General features: G+C 50.5%; 1 long non-coding RNA gene across 1 annotated transcript in view; it reads left to right on the plus strand.

Moving 5' to 3' along the window:
• The window catches only part of LOC113875516, a 118,975-nt gene extending 113,550 nt beyond the window's left edge, over positions 1 to 5,425 (plus strand). Inside the window, exon 6 of the long non-coding RNA XR_003506265.1 lies at positions 1,980 to 5,425. This is a non-coding gene — a long non-coding RNA (uncharacterized LOC113875516). The remainder of the gene's footprint in view (positions 1 to 1,979) is intronic.
• The last annotated feature ends 4,399 nt before the right edge of the window (positions 5,426 to 9,824 follow it).

Here is a 9,824-nt window from a genome sequence, read left to right on the forward strand (position 1 = left end):
CTAATGACTAGCATTTGTCTACAGACTTCGTTGGAGAAATTAGCATTCATGTGTCTTTGGATGTCATTTGCATTTGTATGTGGGGACCAACTTTTGAATAATCATCTCTTCCAGCCCAGAAGTGTTAACTATTTACTCTGAACACAGGCTGGTTTCCTTCTCAGGCTATCGAGCTGGGTCTGTGGTGTCCAGAAATAGGGTAATGATGTAATGGGCATGTATCCCACAGCTCTGAGACCACTGGAACCTTCTAAGGAGTCCTCAGACACCTTTTGCCCTAGCAAACATTTCCTTGGCTCCGCTGCTTTCTGGCCTCCTCCACCTCGCTGTTGTAATCACCTTCCCTCATCCCAAGCAGCCTGTTCTTTCTGCAAACTCCAGACCTGCAAGGGCCAAGGTTGAGACCTCTCTGGGCACGAGTCTGCTTGGGATTCTCCCCAGGACAGCACAGGTTCCGCTGAAAGGCCACGGAAAGGAGTCAGTGTGTGCAGACAGCTTGGGTGCCATTCCCTTCTGTGGTTTTGTAGCGGTCCTTTGGCTGAAGTCCAGGGTAACTGTCCTGGCCCAATTTTGCAGTAAGCAGGAGGAGAAGGAAACGTCTGGATAAAGCCACGCAGAGCGAAGTTCTCACAAAGCCCTCATCTGCTCTGGGATGTCCAGGAAGAAAATTAACCTCTGTTGGCATCCATTTTTGCATCCATAATTTGGGGAGGTAATTCCACCAACTACCCAGAATTAAGAAGACAAGAGCAGGTCATGCCTCTGAAATGCCAGGACTTGGCACCTAGTAGACACTCAGTGCCTGGCTCTTTTCTATTCTGGCAGCTCACTATTTCCTAACATACCATTGGCAACAGCCTGAAGGCTCCTGATGGAGATGTTTGCAAAGAGCAAAAAAGTGATGCTCTGGCTTCAGCGTGAGATTCATTTGGGAGAGTTTCGCAGAAGGAGCTTCTGTTTTGGGGGAGCTGAATGGCTTCGAGGGTCATTCTCTGCGTGAGCTCTGGGTCTCCAATACCATGCCCCTGTGCACGTTCGTTCTCCGAGGGCTTTCCCGTCCATGTCAGAAGTAACCCCAGCCTGTTCTGCCTCGGGGGTAACTCTGCAGGCAGGAGGCTCAAGGTCAGATGAGGCCCACTGCAGCCTCTCCTCTGGGGCTCCGCACCTTCCACAAAGCAGGTGTTTGGTGACTGCCGGGTACATGAATGGGTGTGGCTCTGTGAATCCTGGCTGCCCCACGTGGCCTCCTCCTAGACTGTGCAGCAGGAATATCAACAGTCTGCGTCTCCAAGAGACAAGTGTCTCTAATAATAAATGAACTGCAGGGGCAGCGACAGGCCTAACATTTCTGGAGCCCTCGGTCAAGGCCAGACTCTGTGCCGTGTGCAGTCCAGGGCTGTCTAACGTTGACACCCTCTGGGCCACCACCAGCTGTCCCCTCCCATCCCAACAAAAACTTGGATGGAGGATGGGAAGAGATGGCTTGGAAACCCTGGGAGGATGAAGCCAGGATGCCAGCCTCCAGGCTGCTCGGTGTGCTATTTCTTCCACTCAGTCTCTGTTTTGTTGTAAAGCATAAGTAGCTCCTTTCAGGCATCACCCTCTCTTCGAAATATCCCCCCAAACCCCCAGGTTTGGGGGATCTGTGTTTCCATACATGACCACATGCAACCTTTTAGAGACTCTGAGAACTAGGAGATGAAAGATGACCCCTGCAAGTGATTAGGAATGGCAGCACTGTCAGACTGGAAGTGAATGAGCAAAGTTCAGCTGTTCCCATGATAACAACTGATTTGCCGTCAATGCAAAATAACGCTGGGGTCGGGGGGTGGGTGGGCGACCTGCTTTGCTGACACCCAGGGCCCGTGCCCTGACTGAGATTCGGCTTGGCGCCGGGCCTGGGGCGTTCCAGCTTACATGTCACAGGACACGTGTTATTCCTGTCCTAAGCTCAGACTTGCTTGTCTGTCTGTCCACAGCCTGGAAATCTCTGGGAGGACAGGGCTCGGTGCTGAGATGAAGATGCTCAAGACACGTCCACGGGATGAGCAAACGTGCTCGCTTCCGAGGTCCTCTCCACCCGCCGGCGTGTCCCAGCCTACAAACGACTGTTCTCGCACGCTGGGGTCTCTCTCCATCCCCCTCTCTCTGTCTGTCTCCCACTCTCTCCATCTCTGCCTTTGTCTTTTTCTGTCTGTCTCTGTCTGTCTCTCTGTTTCTCTCGGAATGGTGCTAACAAGGAGGGAGAGGTGGAGGATTGAAACCTGCTCCGTCAAAATTATTTGATCTGTTTCCATCTTTCCGTCGGGCCCCAGTGAACACCCCATGAGCTCTCTGCTGCCATGTTAATATCCCGGGAGATGCTATCTGGTGGCCCACATCTCATGCCAGAGGCAACACCCGCTCCCAAAGAATCCCAGCCCGCGTCCCACCCTTCTGAGAGAGGCAGAGCCCATCTCCCTTGACGCCTGTGTGGCTGAGGCGGTTTTTTCTTGAACTCTGCACCTTGGGAACATTTTTATGTGCCTCTTGCCAAACCTGAAACTTGATGTTGGGATTGTTGGTGATCCTCCAAGAGGCCGGGCCTCCAGTTCAGGCACCAGAACACACCTGGCCACTCCCAGAAGCTCTTTTCCCAAGTGCCAGGAAGCTGCACCTCGTCTTCGGGGTAGGAGCAGCTTGGGAGAATGGCCCAGAATCTTCCAGAATCACTTTCATTCTGTTATCTTGAAACAAACACATTAACCTGCAGATGTGGCTACTGGGTGTAGCCTCTACTGAGACTGAATCAATTGGCCCCCAGTGCAAACACATCGTTAAATGAATATGCACGTAACATATTCACTTATAATTGATGTGTTTGCATGCTTTTCCCTGTCTTTTGCCACTCACCCTTTGTTTTAAATATCACTGACCGCCTGCCGACCATGCCACTCCTCCATGCACTATTATTGAGACATGGAGTGATTTAAAGAAACACATATAAACATCTCCCTCTGACACACCGTTCGTTCCACCCGAATCCCTTTAAGGAGACGTATATTCCTATGGTTTAGATCATGTAAGTTACTTTTCCATGCATTGTCTTTTCTAATATTTATTTATTTGGATTTATTTGGCTGCGCAGGGCTGTGGTTGTGGCACTTGGAATCTTTAGTTGCGGTGTGTGACCTCTTAGTCTCGGCACGCGGGATCTGGCTCCCCGAGCAGGAACCGAACCCGGGGCCCCCTGCGTTGGGAGCGCAGAGTCTTAGGCACTGGGCCACCAGGCAAGTCCCTGGATCATATACTTTATTAATGAAAAAGGCACAGTGAGAAAACTGGCTCTGCGTGTTCGTCTGCAGAGGGTAACTCTGCGGGGAGGGGTTTAAGAGGAGGCACGACTGAGACTATTTCTCATCTTCCGTCAGGACATTCAATGCCTGGGCCGGATGGTGAGGATGGGTGGGCAGTCAGGCGCCGAGTATGAAGGCAGAGCTCACCGCAGCCAAGGGGCCGTATTCTACACAGGAGCCCCATCCTCAAGGGGTCCGCAGAAGCTTCTGGAACATTCGCTGGTGGAGATCACTGTGGGCACACAAGGGGCCAGGGGAGGGGTGTCAGCAGCTTCTTTCCCGATTCAGTTTTGTGTCCCTGTTGAGCTCCACCTCCTCTCCCACCCCTGCTCTATCCCCGCCAGGTCCATGCTCTGCTTCTCTCTTCTTGCGTCTAGGCTCCAGGAGGCAGAGATGAGCATGTGGGCGAGCTCCCCAAGCCCGCTGGGTTCCATGTGGGTCAGGCCTCTGAGTAACACTGGGTGGGGGGTGGGGTGTGTGTGTGCGCCTGTCTCCCTCCCCTCGGGATCACTTGTGTTCTTGACTGAAGGTTAGGGCTAGAGTCAGAGTCAGGCTGCCCTGTCAATCAGCCTTCTCCCTTCCCCCCACTCCTCCCTTCTCCTCTCTGCCTGTATCTCCTTGTCTGTCCCCATCTCTTTCTCCCTCTCCTCCCCCTTCTTCTCTGAGTCTTGGAATCACATGCCCTTCCCTTGCATTTCCCGGCAGCAGGAAGTGGTCCTGGCTCCCTGGGGGTGGAAGCCCCAGGAAGCTACACTTGGCCTTCAGGCTCCTCTGTACCCTGTGTTCCTGTGCCTTGTCAGCATTCCCTTTCTCAAAACTCCTCTTGGTTCCCCAGGTCCACTCCTTCTTGCCAGGACCCAAGAGACACAGAGTTGTGGGTCAGATAGAGTCACATGGCTGTGCTTCTCCCAGGTGCCCGGAGGTCCCCCACCCCCGGAGCAGGGCCTCCTTTGCCATACCTCACCAGGACCTCACTGCCTTCCCCAGCCACCCCACAAACTCCGGACCCCCGAATGAGAGCTGAGCTACGTGAAGGGGCAGAGTGCAGACCCTGTGGGTTACAACATGCTTCCTCCTGGGGTCCCCAGTCAAGGCGGATGACGCAACATTTCATCAGGTTAAGTGATGAGGCGGCTACCCAGTGTTAGCTCTCATCAGGCTCTCGAAGGCTGAGGAGGCTGTATGAAAGCACCTTGAAAGTCGTCATGCAGTAACCCAGTGGACGTGCGCCCATCTGGCTGGTGTAGCGGCAGCCTCCCAACTAGGCGGGGAGGTCTTGGGTCAGGAAGGTGGCTTTTGTGTAGTTTGCTGCCCCTCTGCAGGGTCTGCCCTCGTGCCATACGTGCACCCAAGAGCTTGGGAAATGATGCCTGCTCCACAGCGACTATTCAGCTTGTGATTTTTGAAGGAAGGCAAGACAGTCTTCTGGGACTTCCTAGAGGAAGGCAAAGAGTACCTACCCATGTCTAAACTCTTAAAAGTAGAGGCCATTACTTTGCCTAATTCTAGAATTATATCACAAATTCTGTACAAATCATATTTAAATGGATAGTCCTAACATAAATGACTCTGAAGGGAATACATCAGGTAGTATAGGTTGACTGTCTCCGCTCCTTCAATTTTATCTGTTTCCGCTATAGAAGCTGATTATGCAAAAAAAAAAAAAAAAAAAAAGTCACTTTGCTCATTCAGTATTCTTAGGGCTAGGAATGGCTTTGTGACTCATTTCTCAAAAGTAAAATAAACATTCCAATGGTACCGTCAATTTCCCTTTTGTTTTTACCATCTTGGAATGCAAACATGATGGCTGGAACTTCAGCACAAACCTTGGGAAGAGGAGGCGATAGCAAGGAGGGAAAGATGAGAATTGCAGAGACAGTGAGGTGTTGACCTTGATACTTGTAAGCCACTGAACTACTGAGATCAATCAGCTACCTCCAGAATTGTTTGTGCATTTGTGTGTGTGTGTGTGTGTGAGAGAGAGAGAGAGAACTACTTGTAAGCCACTGAACTACTGAGATCAATCAACTACCTCCAGAATTGTTTGTGCATTTGTGTGTGTGTGTGTGTGTGTGTGTGTGTGAGACAGAACATTAACCTTTCTTTATTGTTGTTTAGCAGCTCAGTCGTGACCAACTCTTTTGTGATCCCATGGACTGTAGCCCCCCAGGCTCCCCTGTCCACGGGATCTCCCAGAATACTGGAGTGGGTTGCTGTTTCCTTCTCCAGGGGATCTTCCTGACCCAGGGATCAAACTTGAGTCTCCTGCATTGGCAGGCAAATTCTTTACTGATGGGCCATCAGGGAAGCTTGCTGCTGCTGCTGCTGCTAAGTCGCTTCAGTCATGTCCGACTCTGTGTGACCCCATAGACGGCAGCCCACCAGGCTCCCCCATCCCTGGGATTCTCCAGGCAAGAACACTGGAGTGGGTTGCCATTTCCTTCTCCAGTGCAGGAAAGTGAAAAGTGAAAGTGAAATCGCTCAGTTGTGCCCGACTCTTAGCGACCCCATGGACTGCAGCCCACCAGGCTTCTCCGTCCGTGGGATTTTCCAGTACTCTTGCCTGGAAAATCCCATGGATGGAGGAGAAGACTAAATCCCCATTAATTAATTATTCTGTTTCTTGTAGCCAAAGATAGCCCTATCTGGTACAGTCAAAAATGTGTTGATAAAATAAAATTACTTCTCTTTCTCCAACACCTCATTGGCTTTTCACGTTGAAATCTGCATAGGGCAGTTTTCTAAGTGAGAGGGTTCGTTCAGGATTAATTCAAGCCTGTTTGACCCACCACCCTGCCAAATGCCCGTGACCCCCTTTCACCCTCTTCTTAGCAGCTCTTGAGCCCCTTGAGAGCAGATGCCACGTGACATTTACATCCCTAGGGATCAACACCACAGTTTTCATGTAACTGGCATTGGATTAAAGATGGGCCCTGAAGAAAGAAAATAAGCTTCATAAGGTCCAGAGAGGGCGGTACAGTAACTACCACTTATTGAGGGACTAATACATGCAAACGTTTTCCAGTCCCCATTTCAGACACATCATAAAGTATCTGTAGCCCCATTTTACAGATGAAAATCCTGACGCTCAAAGAGTTTGCATAGTTTGGCCTGGATCCTGAAGCTTATAAATGACACAGAGAAAATGTGAACCCCTAGCTCCCCCATAGACGTCTTCCCTGTGAGACGAACAGTTCAGAGCGTGGAAACCACCGCGGGGACTTTGTTTTTCTCACCTCAGCATCTGAAGACATCAGCAGACCTAGCCAGGTGCCGACCAGCCTTGACACAGACTCTGAGTGAAACCTTCAAAGGGTCTAGAATTCAATCCCCGGCAGGTTCCGAGGAGGACGGTCTGGGGCTTTGGAGAAAGCGGCCTTTTCCACCGTCTCATTTGCATGCTGGATGTCTACTGAAAGTTGCTATGGTGATCCGTTTGACCAGAAGTTTCCGCTGAATCATCCCAACACATATATGAAAACAGAGATGTGGTTTGGGGACCCAGGGCCCGCAGCCGGGGGAGACGCTTCCATCTTTCACTTGTGACTCACTCGTGGTCGTGCGTAGGCCCAGCTGGAAGGGAGGCGAGACCTCTGGGGCAGGTGTCGCTCCCCGGAGAGTTTTTGCACGGCAGGGCTCACGCAGTCAGTCCCCTCTGGGGACGCAAAGAGTGGAGCAGGAAAGGAGGAGCAGCACCCGAGAGATGCCCTGTTCCCCCGGCTTATTCCAGGGCTCAGGTCCTCTGGGTAGACGTCTCTGTTTGGAGACATCCCCCATTCCCCCTCACCAACAGCCAAGGCCGCAGTGGGTGCCTGGGTTCAGGAGGTCCATCTGGGAGCCGACCTGAAAAGGCAGGAGGGGAGGGGGCTCTGAACCGGAGGGGAGGGAGGACCTTACCTGAGTGCTGCGGATGCTTCTGTGGGCGGTGACCCGCTTCAGGACCTGTCTCTAGGGTAGTTGGCCAAGGGACAGAGTGCCTGGGAGCAGACAGGCTTCTGTTCAGGTCTTTTCTCTCCTCAGGGCAATCCTGGTCTCTGGCCTTGGCAAACATCTGAACTTTGACCTTGATTTCCCTGTGTGCAGAAATGTAGAAAAGAGTACCTCATTTGACCTAAGGAAAAAAAAAAAGCACATCCACAGTGGAGCCTGGTGCAGAGTATTGCATGCAAGGTATACAATCAGTCAACTTCGTTCTCTCCTTCTGTTCGCCAAAGAGATTCAGCTAAGTGATCCTGCTGTTCTTGAGCTGTGAACCAGGAGTAGGAGCTTATGGACAAAAAGTTAACTGGAAAAGTGTACGGACAGAGATTTAAGCATAGCTCTCAAAAAATGCCCTGTATTTTGAAGTAATGTTTATTTGGCGTTTGATCTTCATTTGAATTATGTCCTCTGTAATTAGGTGAACATAGATATCTTTGTAAACAATGTAGATACATAAAGAGAGAGTTGCCCAGTTAATCCTTTTGTTTATTTATTTTTTTAAATTTGGAGACACTTGAGGGCTGTTCCTGGTTGGGCTACAGGGTTGGTGTAGGTTGGTGTGCAGCAAGTATGTGGAGGAGTCATCAAAGGAAATGATTCAGGGCAGGCTTTTGGCGTGCATTTATTATTTTTTAATTACTTTATTTTTTAATTAAAGGATAATTGCTTTGCAGAATTTTATTTTCGGTCAAACATCAACATGAATCAGCCATAGGTATACATATGCCCCCTCCCTCTTGAACCAGGAAATGCTGTCATTCAAATGGATGTTGATATTTAAAAATGACGACACACATTATGTTAGCGACACATTACATTTCTGCATGGGAAGACAGATACACGTTTTGTAGAAAATACTTTGTCATATCAACACCTCAAAATATGTATACCTGTTAGCCTAGATATTAGTCAGGGTTCTTCAGAGAAAGAGACCCCATAGAGTAGGTATGTATATCTTATTGGATACCTATCTGTCTCTCCAAAAATCTGCAAGCTGGAGACCCGGGAAAACGAGAGGTATCATTCAGTCTGAGCACCCCGGGAACCGACTGTGTAGATCCCAGTCCGAAGGGAGAGGTGAGGAGAGATAAACCAGCTCAGAAGAGGAGCAGGTTGGGTGTGCGGGGCGGTGAATTCCACCTTCCTCTGCCTTTTGTTCTACTCAGCCCCTCAACAGATCCCCCCCATGCCCACCCACACTGGGAAGGGCATCTACTTTACTGGGTCCACACATTCAAATGCTAATAAGCTCCTCCAGAAACATTCTCACACCCCCCGAAATAATGTTTCCTCTGGGTAAGCTAGGGTCACTCAAGCTGACATACGAAATTAACCATCACAGCCTGGTAACCCGTTTTCTCTCTCTCTATCTTATGGAGATGATCAGATATTCAGAAATTATGGACAAGGGTGGAAATCAAAGCTCTGTGTATATTACAGAAAAAATTAGAAAGTATTTTAAAGACCCTCGATAAAGGAAATAAATTCTTTCATGATCACATGATTAAGTGTTAGGTGGCCGATTGAGATATACTCTCAAAGTGTACTCAGTGCCCAGGCCAATCCTACCCTTTCATCTTACCCCTGCTTACTTGTGTATACATTTTGTATGTTCATTACTCAAAAAAATAATTTGGAGGAAAACCCTATTAGCAATCACTGCTTATAAGTGGTTCTCTTCCCTTTATTCTTTCTCCTTTTTTGTACTTTCCAACGTTTCTGTAAGGAGCAGAAAACACTGTCATAATCAGGAAAGGAAAGGATGACTATGATTTCTAAAGTTGCTCAAGAGGTCAAGCCTTAGAACCCTGCTCCTTGTGCTTCGGCTTCATCTTTCTCCAGAACACAGCTGGCCCGCTCCCGGAAGGTAAGCATCAGGTGAGCCACGGAGCACGCGGGCCAGGACAAAGCACTTTGATGTGTGACCTCTGACCCCCAGGATAGAGCAGTGTGGAAGCCAGCCAAGCGGCTGTGGCCGGCAGGGACCGCGACAGCCTTGAATGTGGCCGGCAGGAACCGCGACAGCCTTGAATGACAGCCGTCAGAGGTCGGCGTGGGGGGCTGGTTCCCCTCCCCAGGACTGGGGTGTGCCCCGTCACAGAGCCTGCTGCCACTCTGGGCCTTTGGAGTGCATGCTCTTGACCATGGGAGAGGCTGCTGCACCCCGGCCTCACTGCAGTCTCCATTTTCTCTCCTTTGCTGGAACCTCTGTTGCCACCTGCTCCCCTCTTCCCTGAGGCCCCCACCTCTGTGCCATCCGGCTCCAGCCCACCAGGCTGCTTCTGCTCACACCCAGGGGCTATATGGGACATCCATCCTGCATCCTTCCAACCCCTGGGGTCTCTCACTGCCAATGCCAGAGGGTCACACAGAGAGGATGGCCACTCGTCCACCCACCATGGACCTCTGTGAGGCCCGTTGAATGGACGGGTTGAGAAACCTCGGAAATGTAGTCGGCAGACCATGCGGTTTGAATCTCTCCCTCCCGCCCTGACCACAATCTGTGTG

The sequence above is a fragment of the Bos indicus x Bos taurus genome, chromosome 18 (assembly GCF_003369695.1).
Source record: "Bos indicus x Bos taurus breed Angus x Brahman F1 hybrid chromosome 18, Bos_hybrid_MaternalHap_v2.0, whole genome shotgun sequence".
Classification (NCBI taxonomy): Eukaryota; Metazoa; Chordata; class Mammalia; order Artiodactyla; family Bovidae; genus Bos; species Bos indicus x Bos taurus.